Genomic DNA, 27,715 nt, shown 5'->3' with positions numbered 1-27,715 from the left:
ATGAAGACCATACCATCAGTGGTATATCTGGACTCTGTTGCTGGAGCCTTTTTGCTCCAAGAAGTTAAAATTGATCAATGCTGCTGTAAATATGGATATTTTCAGCTGTGCAGGACTTTTCTATTCCCTCTTTTCAATTTGCCTTTGCAGCCTAGAGCAGGCTACAGATGTGTATCATCTATAAAGTTTACTCCCATCTATGAGGTTATGTTATTATTTTATTTTTTTATATTGACCAACTTTAATAGACCTTCAGCTTCTTATTTATGAGTGTAATGTTTTTCCTTTCCACTTGTCTAATTGGCTGATAAATCACAGCTGCAGAGACGGGGTGATTTAATTGGATGGTGGCTCACAGTGGCCGAACAGTGCCTTTAGGCTGTGATGTCCACCTTTGTTTCTGTGTGTTTAAATGTGTGTGTGCATGCAGGACAAGGACAATTAAAGACAACATGAGAAAGTCAGACTGAAGTGAGAAAAAAATAAGATGAGAGAGACAACATGGTGAGACTAGAGGAGTTGTTCTGTTACACAACAGACATTTTTCATAGAAGACGTTCTGACATGTAGGAAATGCACATTGTGTAAATAATAAAATTAACAATGGTAGTTTTGGGGTCCTGAAAGTGTGCTTTTTGTCTATATTCACACTCTAACATGCATTGATGCTTTACATGTACTTTCATGCATGTGTGTGTTCACACAAATACACACAGAGTCATGTACACATCAAGGTTAAAGCGACTAATTCTCTATTGTCCATTACATTTAGTGTAAAAGGAAATGCAATAAGGCCTGAGGGCATGAGAAATATGAACAAGCAACTGTGAAATTAAGCATCAGTAGAAAAATGGAGGTCCTCTACACAAGGTAATTGCAGGTAGCTCAACAAAGGATGAGTGAGCCATATGTTGACAACACTAGAAATGATGTTGTCTGAATAGTGAGGGGATTTTTCACCCTTACTGAGATGAATTATGGCACATCACAGTTATGTACATTTAATGTACAACTGAGCCACGAAATGATATGATTCAGTTTGACCTGTCGGCCTAATGGCTGAATATCCTTCAGTTCATGTTGCAACAGTTGGATGTTTCATTAACCTCCTGACACCTATGTTCCTTTATGCATCATAAAGAGACTGGAACCTAATCTCAGTCATTACTGTCTACTGTATAATAACAACTATCTCTCCTCTGCCAATGTCTGAGAAAAAGGTGTCTGTAAATGACTGACTTTCTTTCTTTTTTTTTTTTTTTTACATTTTCACAACATATCCATCATGTAAGTAGTTCTTGAATATCATGGCTGGCTCATGGCCGTGTTAAATGAGGAGTGCCACAAGGTTTACCAGTCTGCATTATCCCCAAAACATCTTAATAAGATGGAAGCACATAACAAAGGGTTTGGACATCCTTGTGTAATTGTGACTGCCAACGGAAAAATCACAAAGTGGGGCAAACCATATCAGAATAGGGTGTATACATCAGGTCCTGCGTGAGTGTGTGTATCCTGGCTCTACGCATCTTGGCTGATTTTGTGTTCTGATTATTTTCTCTGATAATTTTACTTGGTTGGTGGTAGTTTGGTTCTCTGTTCTTATCTGGTGCTGATGAGTGATGAGAGAAGCTGATATGTATTGTTGAAGAAATATTACTCCACTCCACAGAGATATTGTATCCCAATTAGCATTTGGTTTGGTATTTTCTAGACAATAATAGGCAAGCAAGTAGTGTTATTTGTGAAAAAGCAACATTAATATATTTCCAATACTTAAAAATTGACCATATATATATATATATATATATATATATATATATATATATATATATATATATATATTTTACTGTGTCTCTATCTAAGCTTTGGTTTAAAGTCAAAACTGATTCGGTTTTGGTCAAGTTAGCAACAGTGCCTACACAATGAATTTAGTGTATATGACTGTTGTATATGTTTCTCTTATTAACTTGTTTATCTCTCACCAACCTAATTTTTTATTCAGCCCTCACTCAGTGTATTGGCTTGTGTCCATCTTCCATGCAGACTCCTCACCTAACAGCTGATCCAATTAACTCTCCACAGAGCCCTGCAGCCAACTGAGACTATCGCAGGGACACCTGAGTGTGCTTGAGTGTGTCAGGTGTGGTTGTGCCAGCCAAGCCAAATCGGTTTGTTAGATTCTGACTGAATCCGAGAGGGAAAAAAATATCCGTGTGTATGTGTGTGTGTGTGTGTGTGTGTTTGGGGGGGTCAAGCGCATGTAAAGAGGTAACCTTTAGTCTTGGCATGGAAGGGCCTGGGAAACAGCAGAGTGGGGTCAGGTGTGCTACTTCCTGCCTAGCTAGCTAACCTGGCTGGGGATGTTTGTCTGTGTGAGTGAGTCAGCTGTGGTATCTGACCTGAGAATTTGGGGATTAGTTTGGATTTATCTGGAACACTTACTGGAGGGGTGGGGGGTTGACAGATGATGACAAAATGGCTGTTCAGACCTTCTCAGTCAGTGGACGACAATGAACATGAGGCAGATGATGATAGGCTTGTTGTGTGTGTCTCTTACAGTGTGGAGCTGCTCGAGGCTCAGCAGATGAATCATGTTTGCGCTGAATACCGACTCCATGACTGCTGCGCGACGCTGTATGTGGGCCCAGCAGAGTTTGCTCCACAACACAGTGATTGAACAAAGGTGTAGCCTGCAGTTATTCTGTGCACATGTGAATGTGTGTGTCACAGACTGCAGTGCGCGTAAGATAACAGTGTTTTTGTTCCTCCTTCTGTTTAGCTGCCCAGTTTGCACGCAACCTGCAGCTCTGTTGCTTTATCTCTTTATCTCCCTCTTTCTTTCTCTTTCTCTTTGTCCGACACACACACCCACAGATATCCACAACCCACGCACACAAACACACACGCACACTCAAATATCTGTATAGATCTCTCTAATGTTGTCCTCTCTCCTAAACAAACTGTATTTCCAAGCTGAATGTTTATTCAGAAAAAAGCACAGGATGAGATGTGTCACTAGATGTATTCTGTGTGATAAGAGGGAGAAATCAAGGCCTTGTAAGACACAGCATCATAATTGAGTCCATTACTATATTGCTGTGCGTATTTGCCAGTGTGTCTGTATATGTGTGTTTGTGTGTAAGTGTGTAGATGCGTGTGTGCTAAATCCTTGATAATCTGACTGTACTCTGTCACTGTGTTGTTGGCAGCACATCTGGACTGTCACACAAACTCAAGGGACAATCCACCCTGAAACTCTGGGCCTGCTGGTGATCACAATCTCCTCTGCAATCAAATGTAAATGATGTGAATTCTATTTTATGTTGGAATCATTTTCTTGAAAAAAATAAAAATGAAAATAAATAAATAAACATGCCAATAGAACTGATGAAGCGTAGATATTACAAATGGCAGTGTATTTATCTGTTGTTGTTTTTTTTTTTTACTGTTTATGAGTCAGCTTTGCACAGTGAGCTTTACTGGATTGGATTTCTCTCTGGACTAAAAGACAAGCACACATCCTGTACAACTCATACAGTCACACATGCACACACAACAACACATGTGGGAAACATCGTTTTGGTAAACTGTGTGTCTTCATGGTGACAGATGGATAGATATTATATATATATATATATATATATATATATATATATATATATATATATATATATATATATATATTCAGTGAGGGATGCAAAACAAAAAGAAATCAAACCACAACTAAGCAGGCATTATGGTCCACAACAGCCTACTTACCACACAGCTACATATCACACTTACTTTACTGTAGCTGCTGGATGGAGAATTCGAAGCTCAGCCACAGTACAAGGCCTTGGGGTAATTTAAACAGGATTTGTTCGACTTAGATAAAGATGCTGGTCCAGAGATGAAATAATACTAATATGATACTGTGCATCTCTAATAATGTTCTGGCAGTGATGCATGTTGTGTTGAGGTAAAAAGCATCTTGTAAAATACCCAGATTTTTAAAAAGATCACTTTAAAGTAATTTTCACCTGGAGCTTAAGTCCTCAATCATTTCCTTCCAATAACAGAAAGCAAAAAGAAAAATGGGGAAAAATGAAATTACTTATTGCTAATTTTATTTTTACAAATTGAATCTGGAATTTTTTGCTACCATTTTTTTTTATTATTGAAGATAGTGAATAAATTCCTTAACTGAGGAGTAGGAACTGCTGTGCAAAATATTCTAGTCTTGAACAGTGCACTTTTCTCACTTTATTTTACAAAGAAATGTCCATGTCTTTGTCAACTTTATACAGAATATAAAAGATAAAAGTGTTCAACAGTGAACCTGGCTCATCTGAGATCTTTTAAGGCAACCTTGTGTCAAAAAATCAATCAGTTAGGTCGCTGAACTCTCCAAGAGGACAATATGATGTCTGTGTTTCTCTTGTCTGAGATTCTCTCCTACAGACACAGGTGCAAACTGAGAGCTAGTGTTAGGCTGTGTGTGTGTGTGTGTGTGAGCAGAATAGGGGGAGCGGGCTGCTGTGGGAGAGAGTGGCACAGGTGGCACAGAGCCCCGGCAGTGCCGAGGGCATCGGATCGGCATGTGGCGCACAGCCAACCACACACAACATATGCCAAGGGGAAGAGGAGAGAGAGAGAGAGAGAGAGAGAGAGAGAGAGAGAGAGAGAGAGAGAGAGAGAGAGAGAGAGAGAGGAATGTGTTTTCTAATGACCACATGGGTCCACAGGTCTCCTGTCTTGCACCATATGCTGTCAGCATGTCTGTCTGCCTGTCTGTCTGCCTGTCTGTCTGCCAGCAGAACAAAGTGCTGTCAGTGGTCAAACTGTCAGTGCAGAGATGATGGGCATGTGATGCGACTGGGGCATCCTCTGCCATCGCTCTGCACATCCAGCACAAACACACACACACACACACACACACACACACATCCAGCACAAACACACACACACACACACACAGACTGGAGCATGCACCCAATGCCCATATGAGCCCAGTGCCAGCTTGTGTCATTATCATATTCATCAATTATGTAAACAGTTATGCGAACAGAGTAGTAACACACACACACACGCATACACACGCACATTCCCCAATACACATGCATTTTAATGAACTGCCGTGGGGCTAGACATGACCTCTGCATTCCCTCCACACACACACACAACACACACACACACACACACACACACACACACACACACACACACACACACACAGGTGTTTGACAGTGCATAGCTGAGGGGAGAAGGTTTGTGTTTGGATACAGACAAGGGTTCTTACTGCGTGCACGAGTGTGTGTGTGTGTGTGTGTGTGTGTGTGTGTGTGTGTGTGTGTGTCTGTGTACGTGTGTATATGTTTGTTTGGATTATTTAGGACAGGAAATATGAAATCAGAAGATTTATTGTTAAATGAAAGTTCAAAAGTTCCTTGGATTTGTTGAATATTGTTTAGCCATTGACATCTACGGTGAGCTAAACAATCTTGTGTGTGCTATGCTGTTTGTGAACATGTGAGTACTCGTCTAGATATTATATATTTCTCCCAAACATCCTCTGTGTCGACCTGACCCTGCGCTCCTGTTTTTTCTCTCTGACAGATAGATGTTCTTTAACATGCTATTTGCAAATATTTGACTTAAAGTATTATTACTCTTACTCTTCTCAAATAGGTCTTCACACACTACACATCTGCATGGAAAATGGAGAATAAAAATCAGCAGAAAGCCTCAAGCTTGACAAGGACACACTGTGGGTGAAACACAACAACCCAGCTGAACTGTGGAGAAGTTTGTAACAACTGGCATGTGTCTGGCAGAGGGAGAAAAGTGCATTTTTAGCGAAAAGTATCTGTCAGTTTTGGACGGGACCTGTTTAACAGCTACAGTACAACAAGTGACATCTGATCGTCGACCTGTCAACTGCGGGTCTTGACACAAGTTTTGAGCTCCGGCTTTGACCCATGAAAATCTAACAATAATATAAAAGAGCAAAGTGTCGTCCTGGAGGTTTACTTTCATTCTAATGGTAGTGCATTGATATGTTGTAGTGTATGTGCATGCACTTTACTTTACTAAAATGACCAAGGCTGCAAAAACTGCAGTATACAGTGTGAGAAGCAGCAAGTAACATACTGTAAGCTGTTTGTCAGTCTTAGAGTGTAGTTTTTTGGAAAAGCCTCTGCAGAGGGCCACTGCCAGGAGAACATGAAACAAATTGCTGAGCATGCATATTTCATTTGTTTGTCAGGTCTGGTTCGGAGTGGGAGGAGCAGCAAGAGTAGATTTGTCAGTTTCATTAACACACACACACACACACACACACACACACACACACACACAAACACAGAGAGAAACACACCTTGCTGACAGCTCTGCTGTGAAGGGTGTTGTGCAGGTGAATGAACAAGAAGGAGCGAGAGACAGAGGGAGTGAGCAGAGGGGAGAGAGAGTGCTGGATGGAGAGACAAAGACAGCGGGTTGATATTAATTCATGATGTCCCTGAGACCTCACCAAAGACAGATCACTCAGGTGAGTTTAGATGAACAATAACGATGAATACACTGAGGACCATGGTTCATTCATTCAACAGCATGTGGCATTAGAAAACAGCCGTACCAACCTTCATTTTCTTTTCTTTATTTCTATCTATGAGCACCTTAGAGGTATATTAGGAATATTTTTTATCAAAATAAGCAGAAGGTTGAATTTAAGTCACCAAAAATCTAAACAAAACCTGCATTAATGGTTTTGGATTGAGAAAAACTGAGTCAGTTTATAAATGGCTGTCAGGTAATAGTACAATCAGTCAGCTGTGGTATTTCTTTCTTCATGCTTCACACAGTTAATTCTGTCGCTCTTCATGTGAACAACTCATCAGTCATGCTGTGACTATCTGTACTAAAAAATCCCTTCCAGTCCAAAAAGCATGTTACCCCTAGACTATAAATATGCAAGAGACCTCTGTTAACCTGTTCCATGAAGGTTTTATATTTGCAAAACTTTGCCATGGTCAAAGTTAAGTAACCTTGATTGGATAGCACCGGTAGAGAGATGACAGGGGATGAGAGAGCGAGAGATACAACAAAGGTCCTTTTAACAAATTCACTTTTAACTTTAGGCGTGGTTGGATAACACGTCTTCATGTAGTGTAAATCACAGAGAGGCCTTTAATGGGCTGCATCTATCCTACTTGTTCTAAATGACTGCTCTAATTTGCAGTGCTGATCAAAAGAGGGATGTAACCATTCTTTAACACTCAGTGTGGAGGAGGATGTTTACAGTGAAAACCTGAGACTGCTAGTGTGGGCACAAGCCATATAAATCCATCTTGGTGTTAACATGGTTGAAGTTCATCAAGCAAAAACTAACTGGAGAAAAAAAAGGAAATCAGTGGCTCTTAGTTTTTAGCTCTTAGATTTGTGTTTCTCTGACCCTTTCAATGTGTCTCTAGGTTCAGACGTTAATAAATAAACAAATAAATTAATAACAGAATCAGAGCACTGACACATTTTCCAGGCCCGCAGTTCAAGAGGCCGTGCTTCAGAGGGATCAGCACAAATTCCTTTCTGCCCATCTATCCACTGAATTTGATGTCTGTGGGGTTCAGTAAACCATGCCAATGAAATGAGTGGCAGGCTCATAAGGAGTGCCGACTTAATAGCAACAGTCTCCACAGGCTGTATAAGTCAGGCCTGTGGCACCCAGACAACATTTGGAGCCAAAGCAGACGAGCAATTTAGCAAACGATTATGACCAACAGTCTTTTTTTTCCTTTGCTCCCTTGCAGCCCACTGTGTTATAGACATTGATTTTATCGGAGTTGCCAATCCCATTCTTGCTGAGGGCAGCACTGTCTTGCTATATTTCCTTGAAGAGTTGTGAAGGTGTCAGAGGAAAAACAACAGCAAAACAAATGAACAAACAAACAAAAACACAGACAGACAATAGTATTTTTCACAGATTCCAGGGTCGTCTAATATCCATTACAGTTTTGACATTTAAACCACCAAGGCTCCTGAACTGAAGCAGTGCTTTGGACGCTAAAGCTAGAAAATGTAACAAGTGCTCTGGATGTCGAAAAAGTGACAGACCGATGAGAGGACAAAGAGAGGGATGCTGCTGTGTGAACTGCAGCATGCGGGGAACACAGCTTTCTGTGGCCTCTCGTGTTTGCTGACTAATGAGTGAATAATTGAGCGCAGTCGGCCCTGCGTCTCCCTGATTAGAGCCAGACTGGGCCCCTGAAAAGACAGAAAGACAGAAGTCAGGCCTTTCTTTCTTTCTGTTTTATCTTTCAATTTATGCTATCCTCACCCTCCTCTGCAAAGATACTTATCACATCAGATAATGAATTAAGACACATACACACTTACCCACATCGACACAATCCCTTACACATACAGTCACACAGAGGCACTGATTGCTGAAACAATATAGAGTCCAATCAGACAATGCACGCTGCATAATTGGCCCAGAGGACAGAGACAATGACATTAGCAGCACAGAGCGCAGTGAGAAAGAACAGACCAGAATAGCGGGACTCATGGTTTTTGTTTTAGAAATTAGATGTGAGCAGCAAAAAAAAAAACCAAAAAACTGTCTTGTTGGGTCAGCAAACTACATCCTCAGAGGTTGGAGTGTCCCTGAAGAAGGAGATGATGATGTTTTTCAAAGTATGGAGCTGAACCAGTGGTGGAGAAATGATCTGCCAGCTGTGTGTTAATCCACCGAAGCTCTGTCTGCTGCAGAATTAAAATAATAAGCACACTGGTTGATTACTGTGTAATGTGAATGCCATATTTTTACCATTTAGCAGATGATGATGATCATCATTTTTCTATAATGCAGGGCTGTTTTCTGTCTCAGTGCCCATTTACTGAAATGAGGATGAGCCTCCTCTCGAAGCTGACGGAGGCATGGAGATAAACAGTCATTCAAATGCTAAATGATTTCTAAAATTCATCCCCGAGGCAACATGTGACAGAACTGACAGTCTTCCTCCTGCATGTCATTATTATCCAACTCACTGCTGCTCTCCGGCAGTGCTGCCACCGTGGACAGGAGGAAAGAAATCCACCATATCCACAGCATGTACGTGTGAAAAGAGTCCAAATGGACGGGATGAGAAACTCAAGTGTGAACCACGACCTTACACAGATATTTCAAGTAAGCGATGTTCCATCTTCCATGTGTGAAAATGGCTGCGGTGTCTCTCACATGCTCCCAGTTCTTTAGCATTTGTCTCTTGTGGTCTATGGAAATGTAGAAAAGTGGAGGCAAACACACTCACGCACACAGACACACACACACATACACAGTAACATACACACAAAACCCTGATAGTGCAGTGCCTGCAGCCACAGTGTGTTAAGAGTAGAGGAGTATGTGTGTGTGTGTGTGTGTGTGTGTGTGTGTTAGCGGGACCGGTGCCAGTCTTGGCATGGCTGGATGCCTGTCTGTGAGTCTCCTGAGAGGGGACCAGGGGCACAACAAATTGGCACACTACACTCCTCGGTCCCACCTGCGTGTGTTTGTGTGGAAAACAGGCTAATGTATGTGTGTGTGTGTGTGTGTGTATCAGTGTCTGTGCACATGTGCATGGCGAAGGCTACTTTGTGTGTTTTTCTGGAAGCCTCTGGCTGAAAGTAGCATCAGCTGTGGAGATGCCTTCTCTGCTTCCTCCTTCTCATCAATTTCTTTCTCCATCTCTTTTCTTTTTTGCTCACCTCTCTGTTTCAGCCTCCATCCCTCCATCCTTCCTTTTGTTTCATTTCAGGCCCTTTCACGCATGTTTTCTATAAAATCAACAAACTGCCCATTTCAGCAGCTTTTATTGTTTACACAAGCGACACCTTGAAGGATGATGCTGGAGATATTCTATATTTATCTTCTTGTCACCAAATCCCATTAAAAAAACAAAACCCGAGCCCAGTTTTTCTCACTGCAGTATTATACAAATATTTCAGTACAGGTCACAAATATATGATTTAATTTTCAAAAGGCTAAATGACTTTATAAAACAGCTGGGCACTGGAGGTTTTAGCAAATCAACAAATAGTGCATTTGTTAGACTAAACTTCAGCACCGTGTGGCTTAATGATCTGTTTAGTATAATAGTGGAGCTCTATGGCACAGAGGATTAAGCTATATGAGGCTTTAGATAGTCAGCCATCACTTGTTAGATGGATCAATTCACCACTCACTATTCCCCAAAGTCCGACAGAAATTATTCTTCGATTTTTGCTATCAAAATGTTTTCAAAATGATGTGTTAGGTGTTATCATTTTGCATTTGAAGGAAAGAAAACACTTGGAGTCATTTTACACATTCATCTTTGCAAATGTGAACTCCCTTGTTGTGAAGGCAGATATGTAAAATGACTGATCCTGACACTGGTAGATCACTCCTCACCTCGCCGACAGATGCTGGACTGATCACCAATCCAAGGTGCCAGACCAGATAAATACTGCACTTGTAAATGAAAATTACAGCTAGCAAGGTAATATTTGTTGTGGTATGATTGTCTGTGGCTCTTCTGTGCTTGTGTCTCCTGCTGATGTCTGTTCTGTGTCACAGTGACAATGATGAGGGAACAATATGAAATAACTGTTACTGCCAAATACTGTTTAGAGTTTATTTAGCTGTGTGTATTTTTTTATCTGGACCAAAAACAGAAAATATTCACTTCACCTCTAAAGTCAAGTCACCACGATTAATAGAAGTCTTTACAGCCATCATGCAGCAGTGTCCTGACAGTGTGCATGTCCATACTAATGTGATGCTTATGTCCACAGTGGTAAATTCATCTGGAGCAGTCAAACTGTTGAAAATAGTCCCACCTCCCCCTTCACACAGGATAATTTTATCGTGAAACATCACTAAAAATCAACAGTAAAGGCTCCATTTGAGCACCTCATGTTTCCTCTCGTCCACTATAATCCTTCCCTCACTGTCACCCTCTTGCCTTGTCTTTCTCTTGTTTTTCCACAGCGCCGTCTAATAAAGAATAGACACCATGAAATGACCTTTGTAAAAGGACAGACTCACTCCTTCATTACCAAAAGGTGAAAGGTGAGTATGCTTCTTTCCAGAGACAGAAAGATGAAATCAGTCCTGTCGGAGCCATATTATGAGTTTTAAAATGATGTAAGAAAAATATGTAGTTCTGTCAATGCAGTATGTCAAGTGTAACTTTGAACTGTATTAATTTGACCTATGAAATACTGGAGTGTGAGTGGGCTGGCCATTGGGCCCCTTGAATAAACTTATGGTCACCTTATACTCACCTGTGCAGGTGTTGATTACCTGACATGTTCCCACTGTGCTGCTTCTGCTCTGGCAGCCTATAAGTGGTCTGGGAAGTGTTGGCTGTCAGGTTAGAGAGTTTTCCGACCGCGCACACGTTTAATGATGTTAAATTCCTGTTTTGAATTGTCAACCAGAGTATATTATTTAATGAAATTCATTTGAGTTGTTGAAAATACTATACATCTGTGCGTGCTTTTAAGTGTGTGAGTTGGTTACTCTACCTACCTCTACCTTTTATATTAATAAAATTAATGTAAAAGTTTAGCCATTACAAGCCCTTAGACTAATTTAAACTGCTCTTAGTTGTCAGGTAATCTCAAGTTTGTCTAAAGACTGTAAGATTTCAGCAATCTTATAAGTTATAAGTCATAATGGCGCTTTGCGACCTAGATATTGGCATGTTTCTTTTATGTTCGTCATCTTTTGTGTGGGACAGCCCAAAATTGCAGTTCCTTAAAATGTAGGGAGAGGCCACAAACAGTTAAGACTGATAGGTCTTTTCACCATCTATACATTTCATCATGAACCATTTCGAGTATGTGTGTCGTTGTGCTACTTCCATCAAAAGCACAGCATGTTGCTGTGTTAATTACATGGAAATTAGATGAACATTTTTGCAGCAGCAGTTGAAGCCCGCTGGTTACTTTCAGTCTTTTCCACCTCAATACCAAAACAGACTTACACTGCTCTATACCCTCAACAGCCAGAGCATCTTTTTATCAGTGGCTGCGGCTTGAATTACATCAGGTGCCTCTGTACATGCACAAAGACACGCATTCGCACGCACAACCCAATAAACACAAATGCTCATTAGAGATGACTGACGGCTGCTGGTGTATCAGGAAGAGTATCATGGCCTTTGCTCATCTAAGTGGACTGGATCATTGTGCAATGTGTTAGTATGAAGTGTGTATTATAATATGAAGGAGAGCAGGTTCAGAATTATGGCAATTATATATTCATTCAGGTTTGTATGTTCAATTCAGAATGCGAAAAACACAAATATGTCTCACCAGCTCGTCCACCAGTTTTTTATTTATTTATTTTAAAGACTGGGTTATCTTGTTGTTATTAGTATTTTTGTTCTTTACCTAGACAGAAACTGAGAAGAGGGGGTGGGCAAGAGGGATTTGATCCTCAGGGCAGAAAGAGAACACATGTGGTTGCAGAAGCAGGGGTCATAACCACTCTTCTATCTTTTAGCACCCATGTCAGTAACTTTTAAAATCACTTACTGAACCAGTGCCAGCAAAACCGTAACATATCAGAAGGAAATAAAGCAGAAATAATCACTTCAGATCTCTTTCACCCATGATTCTTTACCCTGTAAAATGGTAGATGTAGGTTTCGTCCTGTCAGGCTTTAAATGAATATATTCCATGGAGGTGAAGCCAGGCTTGTCTGCTTTTCCCATTATCATAGCGTCACAAGGGGAAACTTGCACCATAGTGCAACTTGGCCAGCGTAAGATGGAGCACCTGTAATTCAGAGACAATAAAAATCAAACAGCAGCATCTGTCAGCAGGCCAGCATCTGCACAGTCGGATACAATGGTGCTTGCAGCTTATAAATATATTACATGCTTACATCCATTCAACTTCTGTATCATCGCCACATGTAAAAGTTGTGTTTAAGAAAAACTTGTTCAGCTTCCTCTAAATTCTTATGAAATCAGCAAGTAGTCTGGAAATAAAGGCATGCTGTCAGTGAGGCACACAGGAAGACAAATACTGCAACTCGAGAAGCAGAAAAACAGAATGAAGCACAGAGGACTGGTGTGTAGAAGAGAGAAAGCTCAGTTGGCAGAGAGACAGACAGAGAGACAGACAGAGAGACAGACAGAGAGACTCTCAGACAGGCAGGCTGACAGACAGATAATCTGTGGACTCAAAGGAGGGGAATGTCATTGATCTCCCAGAGGACAATACAATACTGTGCCCTCTGTGCAATGTGACCACCAGTCCTTTGCACACCCACCCACTCACACACGCACACACAGACACACACACAGACACACACACACACACACACACACGGGGTCAGACCTTTTGGGTGTGGTGGTGAATGGAGTCTAATTCCTATTCAGTGAGTTGGAAGCTGTCTGAGTCTATAGAGAGTCATTGTCAGGAAACATTACCCCACATGCCACACAAAACATCAGGCTACATAACCTCCACAAATTCCTTTAGCTTTTAAAAGCTGCCACTTTCATGACTATTTAATAACATAAACTGCAAACTTTAAAGTTGTCAGCAGAGACCTGGGAGTCAGGAGACATGCAAAGGTTCCACATTATGTACTTTTAAATTGTTTTTATTGGAGTAGTCATTATAGTAATTTAGGAACAGTCCCTCCCTGAATAAAACACAAACAGGCAGTTTACCTGACATCGTGGTTTAATGACAAGCCATTAAAGGAGAAAAGTATGCACATCCAAACACACTCTTAAACAAGTTGTGGACCAAGCAGAAAATACAGTATATGTAGTCCACAAACTGGGGTTTGCTCCCAATTAAATACATGATGTGAGCAACAGTGTGCAGATCTTTGCATTGTTATTACTGTTGAGAGCAGTACTTTCTCCTAACAAGTAATCCAACCTAATCAACCATATAGGTTGTTTGTCCCTAACCTCTGATACTACCCATGGGAGTGTAGCAGTGGCAATAAAATACTGTAAAACTTCAATTGATAGCCCTGGGTTTTATTTGCTTCAGTCACTGAATTCAACCGGCCCATATTTGGGACAGGCGTCTACATGGGACAGGCCTTTAATTCCTTTTGCACAAAACTCAAGCACAGTGAAGATGGGAATTACTATCAAATTGATTGATTAAACTAGTATAAATATTACTCGAATGAATATTAACAGGCCATCAAATAACATATTATGAATCAATTATTTGATCTAGCTCTGAGAGACAACCCTATTCACAGAGAGAGAGAGAGAGAGAGAGAGAGAGAGAGAGAGAGAGAGAGAGAGAGAGAGAGAGAAAGAGACTCATCAAAATACCACCAGCCTGCCTTTGCAAGGATGAAAGCTGAAGGTTACCATAGTTATTCAAACCTTTATTTTCATGAGCAAATTTGATAACTGACAGTTTAAATTTTATGTCGTACTTTTTTCTCTTTGCTGCTGTGATTTTTGAACGTGAGCATTGTTCACTCTCGCGACAATACATCCAAAGAACCTGGCGTCCTGTGTTTATTAGACATAATGCGCAGCCACAACAGGCCAGTAAAAGGGACTCAACATTTAATTGGCACTCTGCTTCTAACTGAAGTTTTACGGTAAACATGCGGTTAAGGTTGTGGATCAGTAAATGGTTTGGTCAGATTTGGGGACAAGAACTATTCAGTTAGGCTTGTGTTAAAATAAGTACTTCCTTAGATCGAGGACCTTCATTGTCATGGTAACAACAGTAAACATGGTTAAGGCTGTGGAATGGTCATTGATACAAGAAACTATGTTGATTATTGGTTTCACATGGGAAACGAACATCAGTCTCGTGTGTGAAAGTCCTGTGTTTGTCAGCCCATCCATCCACCCCGACCAGGTTTGGGAAAACCTGTATGACACCCTCTTTCTCTCTTTATCATAATAGTCCTCTTTTGATTTTATTAACATAAAATACTTCAACTTCAATTAACTTACTAATTATATCTATGCAACTTCTGACAGAAAATGATCATCCTGCAATTCAGTGCAGTTCAGTTCAGAAGCATTAGTAAATTGATCATATGTGGTGGTGTTTGATGTGTGATTATAACTTTATCCTGTACAATATAATGTGTATACAGAGGCTTTTTGTGTATTATACTTAAAAACCATATCACATGATATGATGAGGGAGGTCAGATTTAAAATGACTTATACTCTTAGAGACAGTGATGCCTGATTCTGTTGACCTGAAGAAAAATCAACCTGGGCGTTTCTCTTAAAACAGCAAGAAAATGACTGCACACACTAACTGTACTCTACCCAGCAGACTGAGTCACTATAGTGCGCCAAATAATTAATCAGGTCCTTGTTAGCTTCAAACTTCTCACTGTCATCTATACTGAATACACGTCGACTCATTAAATTCATGTGAAAATGAAATCATCTGAACACCGATTATGCAGGATCAGATTATATAAGACACTTGTTGCTGGTCTGTACAAACTCTTTGAATTAAAATTCTTGTGCTAAAGGTCCAACGAAACTGTATACATGACACTTATGTGGAAATATCTTGAATACAAACTGAAATGAAATATCACGGCCAAGCCAAGCCAAGCCAAGCCTAAAAAAAAAAAAAGCCTCAAAGATGACTTCTTTTAAGAGGACCCACAGACCTTGCAACACATAGTCGAAGTAAGACCCATTCACACTGATTTAAATGTTTTATATATGTGTTCAAGGTTCGTGAGACATGGCAAGGCTCCATGATGAATGATAAATAGAACAAAATCAAGTGGCTAGAGGGAACAAAACCTCCAGACTGAAGTCTACCATGTGAATATATTTATTATCTGGTGCCACATAACTGAAAATGCCTCATAAAATGTCAAAAATATATATTTCTAGTAGGAAGAAAGATCTCTAAAACAGCTCTGTAACATACATTTTCTTCAGAAACCTCCGGCTTCCAAAAATACCCTAAAACAACAATGTTTTTCCAGAGAGAAAAACAGAATTCTCCTCTGACAAGCATGTTCCCATGCATTATCAATGGTTTAGCTCAGCCCCATGGTGATAAAACATTTTCTACACACGAGAGACAATGTTGGCTGTCAGTTACTTAAAAGAAATGTTAAAAGTGGTGCTATGGTTCTTTGAGACACAGATAATATAAATAATGAACAATGGCTGGAAAAAAAAAGAGCCAATTACAGAGAGAGCTGGGAGCGTAACTGATCGCTGTTAGTGTCAGACAGAAATGGACAGAGATCGATCGATGAGGTTTCAGTACATGTAAATATTTACAGCCTGACTGGTCAATACAGACAGGAGGAGGAGGAGGAGAACGCGAATGTTCAGGACAAAGACGCACAGGAAAAAAAACAACAACAAGAAAATAGGACTGATTTGGAAGAAAACAGGAAAGTAGTTCAACATGGACACACACACACACACACACACACACACACACACACACACACACACACACGGTCATGCACAGCCCACTGCAATAATGGTGACATTTGCAGTGTGCTGGTGGTTGTGTGCAGCTGGCTGATGGCCCACAGCGATGGCCTTTAGAAGAGTGACAGACCAAAATTACCATTAAGAGCAAGCAGTATTAACCTTCCATTATACATACACTCTCTCTCTCTCTCTCTCTCTCTCTCTCTCTCTCTCTCTCTCTCTCTCTCTCTCTCTCTCTCTCTCTCTCTCTCTCTCTCTCTCTCTCTCTCTCTCTCTCTCTCTCGCTCACACACACACACACACACACACACACAGTTCATTCCCATCTATTACTACTCTATGTGAGTTCAGAAGCTTAATAACCTCTGTGTTGGAAGGATTTGATGGTTCCCTCGTTCTCCCCTGCTCACCTATCTGTCCCTCTCTCATCAGCTCCTGCCTCCATTTTCTCCTTCAAGCAGCCATCATCTCCACCTCTCTTTTATCATGCCTCCCATCTCCCTCTTCCCTTATCTACCCCCCCACCACCTATTTTTCTTTCTTTGTTTCTTTCTTTCTTCTCTCACATGTCCTTATATTTTCATGACTATCTCTTTATCCATCTTTCTCCCTGTCCCTGTCCTCACCTTGTTCTCCATTTAGATGGACCCTCCCTGTATGAGCCGATACAACTCATATAGGGAGTTGTTTCTCTATTTACAGCAGGATAGTTGGTGTAAATGCCATTTCTGAACTTAAACCATGAGTAAAGAAAACTTTAGTGTATTTTTGCATTTTTTTACCTAAAGTTTGATAGACATATCAGCGCACTTTCCACTTTTGTTTTTACAGTCTAAAAATATAACCACTATTATTTTTTTTATCAGCTGGCTTTTCATGACCAGTTTGTATTTCAGACTTGTTTTCTCCTTGATCCAGGTGCATCATCTTCCTTTAAATCACTTCTTTCCTCATTTTTATTGATTAACTCATCAACAATGTTTAACTTGACATCATATTTTGTATAATATGCTCCATATCTTAATTTTTTTATCCGATATCTGTTTTACTTGTTTCAGTTGTTTATTTTATTTCTTCATGTTTGTGTAAAGCACTTTGTAGCGGTGATTTTAAGAAGTGCTGTAGAAATGTATTTCTATGATGCATTTGTGTTTTTTCTGCCAGATAAAGAAAATAACAGCCTTTGCAGGATTAAAGTAGGTCAGTCATGTTTTAGCCTTTAAATTATATGTGCATAGCCCCAACCCCACCGCAGCACAGGGCTTCGCTGGCTCATAGATGTAGAGGCTTTTCCCAACAATACTGACCTTGGCAGCATGGGATGGACGGGCAGGGCAGTAAACAGACAGTCAGACAAATAGACTGGCTGATACTCTACAGGCTGCAGTATTTACTGGACTGTAAAGTCAAGGTGGGCGAGAGGGGCTGTGCGTAGCCTTGGTGCAAGTGTGTGCATGTGTGTGTCTAAGAGAGCTTGTGCTTGTGTGTGATGTGGTGTGTGCGTGCATGTGTGTGTTATCAGGGTAGTGCAGACTCTGCTGTCCAGCAGTGTGTGAGATGAGACAGAACGAACGATTTACCACCATGAAACACTAAGCAGACTATTAAACACACACACACACACACACACACACACACACACAGCCACACTAAGGTATCCTCTCTGGATACATACATACACACACTTTCTCTCTTATCTGTTGTACCACACACACACACACACACACACACACACACACACACACACACACACACACACACACACACACTCATATTTAGCAATGGTGTTATCAGAGTTCACTATTGGTCCATATCTTGGCCAGGGGCAACCACTTGGGCCTATATGATGACAGGCATATCTGCAGATAGGAAACTAACCAGCCTGTAGCCCACCACTCAACCTCACAGCACACTCTCACATAGCACTGTGCTAAAACTGGGTTGGGACCCAATGATGGATCCCTGTGAGTACATGCTCTTTTAGCTCACAGGTCAGGTCAGGAGCAGGGTCCTGCAGATCACACTGTGGAGCGGTAACCAGTGTCCGGTTAAAGAACAAGGATATGACTAATATTATAATATTTCTAAAGCTATATATTTATCAGTTTATCAATTCAAAGTTTCAACCAATTCCACCGTGAGTTGTCATTTCGCCTTAATTTTGAAGCAGTTTCCATCAAAACTTAATTACTGCCTCTGCACTCATTATTTAAACTAAGTGTGAATTCTGCAGCACATCTGCAGATTCCTTTGAGTGTTTTTGTTCAGTATTAATGTGAGAAGCAATGTGGGCCTCTTCATTTTGCATGATGCAAGCTCAACATGTTATTAACTATGAATCAGAGAATCGTACTGGGAACACAAGCAAGAACAGTCTGAACGATATTCATTAAAACTGGCACATGATTCAAACAAAAACAAGGCCAGAGCGGCCAGAAAAAGACGAGTACGCTGCTAAAATCTGAAGCCATTTTGTGCGCATGTAGGCGTCTGTACAAAATAGAGGGAAAGAGAGAGCAAGGTGGGGCATGTGCATGTACTTAAAAAGACTGAAACTAAAATCTGACTTATACTTCTAAAACATACTTAATCATTTTTCTCAACCAGAGTTTCGTTGAAAAGCCAAACAAGCGTCCACTGTTTTGAAGCTGACAAACTTTCATAACCTGAAGTTAAATTTAACCCAGTTGTGTAGCTGTCCATTAGCATCGCTTTACAACCTCACCACACTGAGAAACAATTGTTTGCCTGCAACAAAGCAGACCAGAGCTTATATTCGACCTTTGCCCAGGACTAAAACTCACTCACCCCACCCACTCATGTCCTGCCACAGAGTGGGACATGAGTGGGTTTCTGTGACGCTTCATCACCTTTAGCCAGAAGTTCTCCTTTGCGATTTGATGTCATCACCATTTCAGTGCACTGTAAAACAACGTCGGTAATGATGTCATCTAATGTTTTTCCTCAGTGTTAGCCGTGACTCTGGCCAATTGAAAAGAAGCATAAGAGATTTCACCCTAAAATAATGCTGCTAATATTGCTGTCCAAGTAAGTGTCAGCCAGCTGCAGAGGCCAAACACTGATGGAGAGGAATAAACAAATACAAATACTGAGGCTGTATCTGTAGAGTACATCTAGGTTGGAGGCTATTTGGCTGGCTGCATATATTGGCAGTATCAGCAAAGCCGCAGTTATAATCCCAACAGAAAGAGTGAATTAGCTCATCCATTAGTCTGATATAACAAAACGGGCAAATAGATCCAACGTTTATCAAAAGCCGATATTGCCTAAAGTGACGTTCAAGCCATTGTAGACATCACAACTCTCTCAACTTGAGACTTGAAGATGAAATAGATGGATATTTTAAATTTAAATAATATCTCCTCTCACATCAACCATAAAACACGTTTGAGCATAACTAATCCTAATGGTGATTTTAGAAATGTCTTGAAGAACCAGGTTTCTTATTCAGTTATTTTGGGCGTAACTCATAAAACTGAATGAATCAATGGCAGCAGCTTTTTACACAGGATGCATGAGACACACTGAATTCCCTATTCTCTAAATGTTTCTGATGACAAACTCCTGACAACCCAAGGGTTTTGTTTATTTTGGGTATGATGCCAAAAATACAAGGGAGCCTGAATGTTATTCAAATAAATTTCCCAATCTCAAGTGACTTGTTTCACTCGAGCTCAAAACGTACACTTTCTAGACAAATTTACAACAGCGCTTTATTTTCATTTTTTGGAGAAAAACAAGTTCACATCACACAGACTGCTCCTCCAGGCAACAGCTCACCTTTATTGTGTGTTCTGCACCCAAATGTTGCATCTTAGCTGTATGTAATTATCACAATCATTCGTTATTACCGATCAAGGGACTTCTATTGATCAATCACTAGTTTTTCTTATCATTGTCCCAAATTCACAACAGACCCTCTTATAAATACACACACTCTAAATTGAAAAGATAACAAGATTGCTAAAAATAAACAGCAGATACAGAAAGGAGTTGTTAAATTATTGAAAAAAACAAAAAACAAAACAGCAGACTGTTAAAAATCTATTTAGGTCTCCAGAGAAACTCCCTGCCTGCCGATATTTGTTTTGTTCCATTCGTTCTGTTTTTATTGTCTAACTACCCCGGGCCAAACCATCACAAGTGTCTAGCGGGGGGGTTGGGGAAGCAGCCAAGTTGAGGCAACACTCTGCTGCTGCCTCCCCAGATTTACATTCAGGAGCCATTTTCTGTTTGAGCTACCCAGAAATCAGTCCGAGCCGGTCTCTCCCTCCACCCCTCTCTCTCTTTGTATATGTCCCTCTGTCTCGCTCTCTCCATCTCTATCACTCCCTTCATTATCACTGTCCACTCCAAAAGAGAGTAAAGGGAGAGAAGCAGGGGGTGGGGGTGGGGGAGGGTTAAGAGGGAGAGAAGTGGAGAGAAGGAAAAGGTGAGAGAGAGAGAGAGAGAGAGAGAGAGAGAGAGAGAGAGAGAGAGGAGAGAGGGAGAGAGAGAGAGAGAGGGGTACAGAGAGCTGTAGCTTTCTGCTGAAATATTCATGTTGGTGCCAGCAGCTTTTCCATTCCCCGCTCAGCAGGAGGCTGCTGTTTGATACATCCATCGCCCTCTCCCTCTCTCCCTCTCTTTTTACTCGCCCCGTCTCCCCGCCCCTTGCTCTCTCTGTCTCTCTTGACGAGTAAGGTTAGTAGATAGTAAATGCTCATCGAGAAACGCATGCCCAATCTCCCCTCCAAACTGGACAAAGCAGGATGTGCCTTGTTGAAAACAAAACAACACAAAACAACTACTGCCATTAAAAACAGGGTTTTCTAGTGTTTCATGATATCACCAAAACCATGGCAGACACTGACAATTCAGTCAAAGCTTCCGCACCCTTCTCTCCTTTGCATACTAATTAATTGTCTTAGTGAATAGTATCAGCAAAATGACCACCACCACCAATTAGACTGTAAAACATAGACATTATAACCAGCTTCAATTTGATGATATACAAGCAGAAGATGATAGAAATTTGTCCGCCATACCATTTCTACTGTGGTGCCCATCACTGAAATGTTTCTGGGGGTATTCTGAACATGTTGTCGATGAACAGAACTGCTTTATGCTAATACTGGACTTTTATATGATTTTTGCATCAAAATGATGAGGTTTATTGATTTAGCAGCTACTTTATTCACTGGATTAGACAGAAACAGACAACCCTGTCCAATTATTGAGTATAAAGTATTATGATTGATTTTCTAAAAAAATGTATTATATGTATGACATAGGCTGATATAAATATTACAATACAAAGTTGTTGTCCAGTTACTATCAGTTTAATATTATCAGATTTCAGACAATATTACCTAGAATAGAACTGAAAATGTCAGCCGTTTAAAACAATAACACCTCAGCTTATTCCTCTCTCTGTAGCAATTAACTCAGAGTCGACAAGGTGAACAGCAGCCACGGCTCCCTTTAATGATTTCCTCGTTAGGGGCAAGCGTTTGTTATTTTGTTCTGAGCTCCAAACTCAAATAGCTACTGGCCAGTTTAGCTTCACTGTTATTGAAGAATTACTGTCAAAATATGATTTGCTTCAGCCAAACACCTAAGAGTAGCAACAATGATGGTAAATTGCGTAGCCTCTTCTGTCCTACAGTCACCGGTGAGACCTGTGGGGAAATCATGTATTTCTGACATAAAACAAGCTGATTAATAAGGCTGATGGTGAAAATTCAACTGCAGTTGAGGACAGAAGAAAATAAGTAGATAAAAGACGTAAGAGAGCAACAAATAAAGAAATTTAAAGACAAGAGTGAGGGGACTGTAGTCACTTGGCTCTTATAGATGTTGGTGTCCCATGATAAGTGCACTTTTTTCAATAATTCTTATTTGCTCGCACTAGAAGTTCCAGTGGAAATGTTTAGTGTCACATGATCCAAACACTGATCCAGAGGCCTCTCCATACAGTCCAAGGGAAACACTGCTGAGGATGAGAAAACAGCAGTTGTAGTTTCCAAGGGCGAGGCTGTGCCTGTCGGTGAGCAACTGCATCATTTTATTTAGAACTGATGTCAGGGCTGGTGGTTAAACGGGGAGGGGCCGCCTGTATGGTTACACTGGGTGCACGCATCATATGTGTATACGCATGTGCACATGACTGTGTGGTTGCATTTAACCAGCACATGTGCTGGGGGATGTGGCAGATGTTGCAGAGGCAAGGATTAGTGTGTGTGTGTGTGTGTGTGTGTGTGAGTGTGTGTGTGTGTGTGTGTGTGTGCGTGCGTGTGTGTCTTTAAGTGTGTGCATTAAAAATATCTTTGCCACAGCAGGAAGCCACAGTGGCCAATTACAGTGCAGCATCTGGGCTAGCACACATTTACACGCACGCATTTGTTGTGTGTGTGTGTTTGTGCAGGGGATGGGGAGGTTCAGGAGGAGTTCAGGTTATTTACATCTTAGCATGTAGAGTTTCAGTAAACGGTGCAGCGTGTGTGCGTGTGTGTGTGTGTGTGTGTGTGTGTGTGTGTGTGTGAGAGAGAGAGACAATGGTGAGGCTTTGTGTCACTGCAGCAGAATCTGCTGAACACACCATGAAGACAACGACAGAACAGGGGAGAGAGAATTAGAGGGATAAAGGAGTAAATACAGCAAAACAGTGGAGACAATGATGAGAATGGAAAAGACACTTTTCAGAAGGGAGGGGAGGAAAACTAAATAAAAGCCCTGTCATTTCCAGCAGAGATGTGATACCTCACTGTCTTTCTCCCCACACTGTCAGAAAAGAAGGTTCAGGGTGAAAGTACAACCTCAGCAACACAAGGTACAACATTTTAGTCTGTTGCGTAATTCCCTCTGGAAACTAATCCTGTTTGTTTTATTTTCTCTCTCTTTTGCAATTAAATCAGTCTGAGAGTCTGAGATGAAGATTACTTTGCTGTCTAACTAACTGGGTGATTGGGGGCCACTGGCAGACCTGAAATCACTCTAATTTCATTCAAATAAATTGAAGCAGCAGCAGAAGTTAAATGCTGCAGCTTTGGTAAAGTTTATGCCCAAATACTTTAATAATAATTATTCACATTTTTCATTAAAAAGTCAAACAAACATTGAATTTTGTAATTTTATGTTAAGCCTTAAAGTCTAATTATAGTAGGAAGATTGCAGCCCTAGTCCCATGTTAAATTTATTTTAGGTCTGATGCTAATTTTCTATGAAGCTAAAGTGGACTTAGACCTAACAACACAAAATCAATGGATGACTGTAACATGAGTGGGCCACATGAAATCTTCGTTCATCTTCGTTATTGCTATCATCCTCATTAGTTAAACGGTGAAAAATTGGAGAGAAGGCTGGGGTAATGAGCATGTGCAAGCAATCATATACAGAACAAATTGCAAAAGCAGAGAAATAACCATTTATCACCTGTATGCTTCCGAGCCTTTGTGGGATTTCAGGGAATTGAAGGCGAAACCTAATTTTAATTGAGCCGCTGAAACAATAGAGCATCATAATACTTTAGAGAATCTCGGAAAGTGGCTACTACAGGAGGCATTAACTACTTGATGAGTAGAAAAGATGCTCTGTTCTTACTAATTGTGATGAGGACTATACAAGATCCCGCTCAGATATTCATTGATATGATCCTTCCATACTGATACCTTTATGCTCAAGAGTGAAGTGAGGATTTTCTGGTATTAAAAGGTTTTCCTTCAATTCACTGGTAAATTTTTTCATCTTCTGTACATTTTCCTTCAACATCTAATAAAATCATCAAAGTTCATCATTTTACAAAACTCAATCCATCTCTACAAATCTTTAAAAGTGGAAAATTAACTTCACTCAGCCGCAAACTCCTGTTCATGCAGCCCCATCATAATGCCAGTTCATGCCAGATTGAAATCTCACATTGTTTCTATATGGGGGCAAGTGTGAGGAAAAATAATGGCACCAGATGATTAAATCATGGAAGTCACGATGTGTTATAGCAGGTGCAGCAGGAAAAGAAGGAGGAGAAATGAGTGGTAGAGGAAGATGGAGAGATATTCAATGAGTAAGGAAACTCTCACATAATAATGTAGAGCAATTGACCGTGTCATTAATCACAGTTTCCCCAGGTGAGAAGCTGAGGAGAGTCCACTCTAATGTGAGAACATCGACAGTGGCCTCCATTATTAATACGTTCTGTTTAGATACTCTGCTGACTGCAGTATGTAAAGCACACTTAAGCTTAAAAGCTCTAAAGACTCTGAGTGAACACCCATAACAAATGTGTTAATTTTGTCCTTATTTATTCCCCTGAGTACAAAGACAATTTCAGGCGTTTGGGTGAACAACATGTTGGACTTCTAAAATGAAATTAATTTACCAGTTCAGGAAAAAGCCATTGATCCTCCACACTGATATATTCTGCACAAAATATGCAACACATGAAGACTTTATGTAAAACCTAAAACCTTCAGAAGGTGGTCACGTTCAGTCTGTCTAGAAATAATTAAGAATGTGCGCTGACATTGGTGAATGACATTGAGATTGTTTTTCCATTTTTACTTAATTGAATGAGGGTGAAATGACCCGAGTCCTGCTGTGATAATTAGCTGTTTGACAGCTCATATAGAAAATCTATTGGTCTCAAAGAAAGACGGACGTCTCTGGGTACAAGCTGCCAATCCTGCATTCAGAAATGCCTTGGTGAGCCATTTGTTTTTTATTGTATTGGCTGGATGTAGCCACTCACCAGCTCAAGGAAGACAAGAGAAGCTGGAATATTGGTTCAGTAAATGGAGAAAGAGAGAGAGGGTAATGCAGAGTATAGATTGATGCAGTGGATATATTGCTGTACAGAGCAGAATGTGCTCAACAGAACAGAATCAGACTATCAAGTACCATAAGATAAAGCATGTAAAATATCCAGTCAGGCAATGCCTGCTCCAGGATACTGACTGCAGCTCAACCACATAAAGCATCTTCATATGAAGGTTATTCTATTTGTTTGCATTTGTGAAAAGGTCCGACCCAAAGAATCCCATGTTTATGAGTTTACTCAAGACTCTTGATTCTTGCTTCATCACCAAATGAATTTGAGGAATTCATAAGACTAAATTTAGCAGTTATACTTCAATCAGTCCTGTCCAATTAGAGTTAAAGCTGGAACTGTCCCCCAGGGGAAACTGCTGACAGAGCTGAGAAACACATAATCCCACTGATTGAATATAAACATAAACTGAATGGCAATCAGATTTTTATCCTGTTTTAAAACTAAGGTTATATTTTTTATCAGTGTATATTTTTGTGTGCCTTTAGTTTCTAAAAAAACAACACCAACCAGAAAAAAAAGAAAATTACCATAAGCACTAATGTGTACAATTCCAACTGTTATGTCCACGAAACATCACAACATCATGAAACATTCAGTTCCCCAGGTTTGTGATTCATTGCAGTCGGGCTTAATGCACAACTACTTCTGTAAGCATTCAGGGAATGAATTAGTGTTGCCTTCTAGTTATTAATAATAACAATATATCTAAATAAATGACTAATAACAACAACCCACTGTGTCCACAGGTAAGCAGCCCTGTGAGTCCTTCTGGCCTCAACCTTACACCTTTTGTCCCTGTGCTCTGCTGTTTCCTCTGGCCAGGTTTATTTTTCATCCATGTGTAACTACTGCCACCCAGTGGTCAGAGCCAGCACTGCCTCCATAGCTGCACCACAGCAGGGGCAGTCTTTTGGCATAGTTTTCTTTAGGCCAAAACTCTGAATGCAGTGAAGTGAACTGAAATTACGAGATGCAGCAATAAGATCCCAGCAGATCTCATCCTTAAAGACCCCCTCCACTCAAAAATGTGTTTTACACATTGTTTTACCATTCATCTGCTGAAGGGAAATTTTGCTTGTGCTAAGCTCAGGTCTGACTTGTCTACATATCAGCTGGATTTTATGACTTCACAACTGGTTTTGGAGCTAATTGTCTGATGCATAAAGAAAATGCATATTTCAGTTTGTGTCCAGAAGTTAAACAGTTAAAATTTACAATATTAGCATATTCATATATACTGGATTCTTCAATAATAATAATAATAATAATAATATGAATCTTTAACTGGGTAATTGAACTTTTTTTTGTGATATAACAATATCAGATATAAATTTTTATTATTCAAGGCAGAGCATTTTCATTTGTCAAAAACACAGATGGGACATTTAACTTGAGCTCCACTGGTTTCAGTTCATTTTACTAAAACTGATCAATTTGCAGATTGAAACATATGACGTGACATATGTATCTCAGTATGTACAGCATTTGTTGCCCTTAATGCCAAGTCAAAGTCACATTTATTGTTAAAGCTCCTGTAAATGATTGTAACTGCCATAGATGTCGCACTAGACCACCACTATCTCAGACCAAAACAAAACGCTTTGTTGGCCTAACCTCCAGCTTTTATTTGGCCATAACCCCACCTCCTCCTCCTGCAGTTCTCTGTCAGCAAGGTGCTGGGCGCCCAAAGAAAGTGTCCACTAAACACACAACAAGAGGCACAACTAAATACAGTTACCCTGTATACACACCCAACAAAAACAATCTAGCCACAGACATTAGCCCACGCTAGCACTGCTGCTGGATGGCAGTGCTAGCAGTTAGCCAGCTAGCAACATTTGCCAAAAAATTAATCCATAACATGGATATCAGCAAGTTAGCTAACTTTATCATGCCTGCTGGAATTGGTCACTAATGAAAACAGACATGTGACATTAGGAAGCCATCAAGTTACTCACACATGGAGGAGAAGAAAACCAGTTCTGAGTCCAGCTGGAGCTCTTGAGCAGCTTGTGGGGATCTCCATTTTGGTAAAGGCAGACCAGTGCTTTTGGCTCCACGGGTCAGATTGGGAAAGAAATTCAGACTTGGACTTTATCCGCTGGGACTGTAGTTGCATGAATGACAGAGACACTGATGGAGCTGGTAAAAACTTGAAAAACTTTGATGATAGCCGAAAACTTGGTCTCTACAGTGAAGGAAATTGTGTAAGGTCACTGTCACCTGAAACTACACTGTGCCATCTCACCTGTGGGCGGTCCCTGTGTGTTTATAAATGTTGGGGGGGGGGGACTCACATGCACTAACATGCACACATACATGTACACACTACCAGACCGGAAACCAAAACAAAGAGCAGAGAAACTGAGATTACAACACACGGGTTGTGATTTAGTTCCACTCTGGACACCATTAGTCCACTCTATCTTTACATAGAAAATAGTTGTTT

General features: G+C 40.5%; 2 long non-coding RNA genes across 2 annotated transcripts in view; one reads left to right on the top strand and one right to left on the bottom strand.

Moving 5' to 3' along the window:
* Positions 1-27,501, bottom strand: part of LOC139613834 (uncharacterized) — a 62,984-nt gene extending 35,483 nt beyond the window's left edge. Inside the window, exon 1 of the long non-coding RNA XR_011686832.1 lies at positions 27,225-27,501. This is a non-coding gene — a long non-coding RNA (uncharacterized lncRNA). The remainder of the gene's footprint in view (positions 1-27,224) is intronic.
* On the top strand, positions 2,086-3,464 carry LOC139612604 (uncharacterized). Its single transcript, XR_011686598.1, has 3 exons — positions 2,086-2,171; positions 2,563-2,745; positions 3,213-3,464. It is a non-coding gene; the product is annotated as an uncharacterized lncRNA (long non-coding RNA).
* Positions 27,502-27,715: the final 214 nt, after the last annotated feature.

The sequence above is a fragment of the Trachinotus anak genome, unplaced genomic scaffold (assembly GCF_046630095.1).
Source record: "Trachinotus anak isolate AG129_WGS33_773 ecotype Australia unplaced genomic scaffold, CSIRO_AGI_Tana_v1 ptg000032l, whole genome shotgun sequence".
NCBI lineage: Eukaryota > Metazoa > Chordata > Actinopteri > Carangiformes > Carangidae > Trachinotus > Trachinotus anak.
This window is presented reverse-complemented; position numbering and strand designations above follow the sequence as displayed.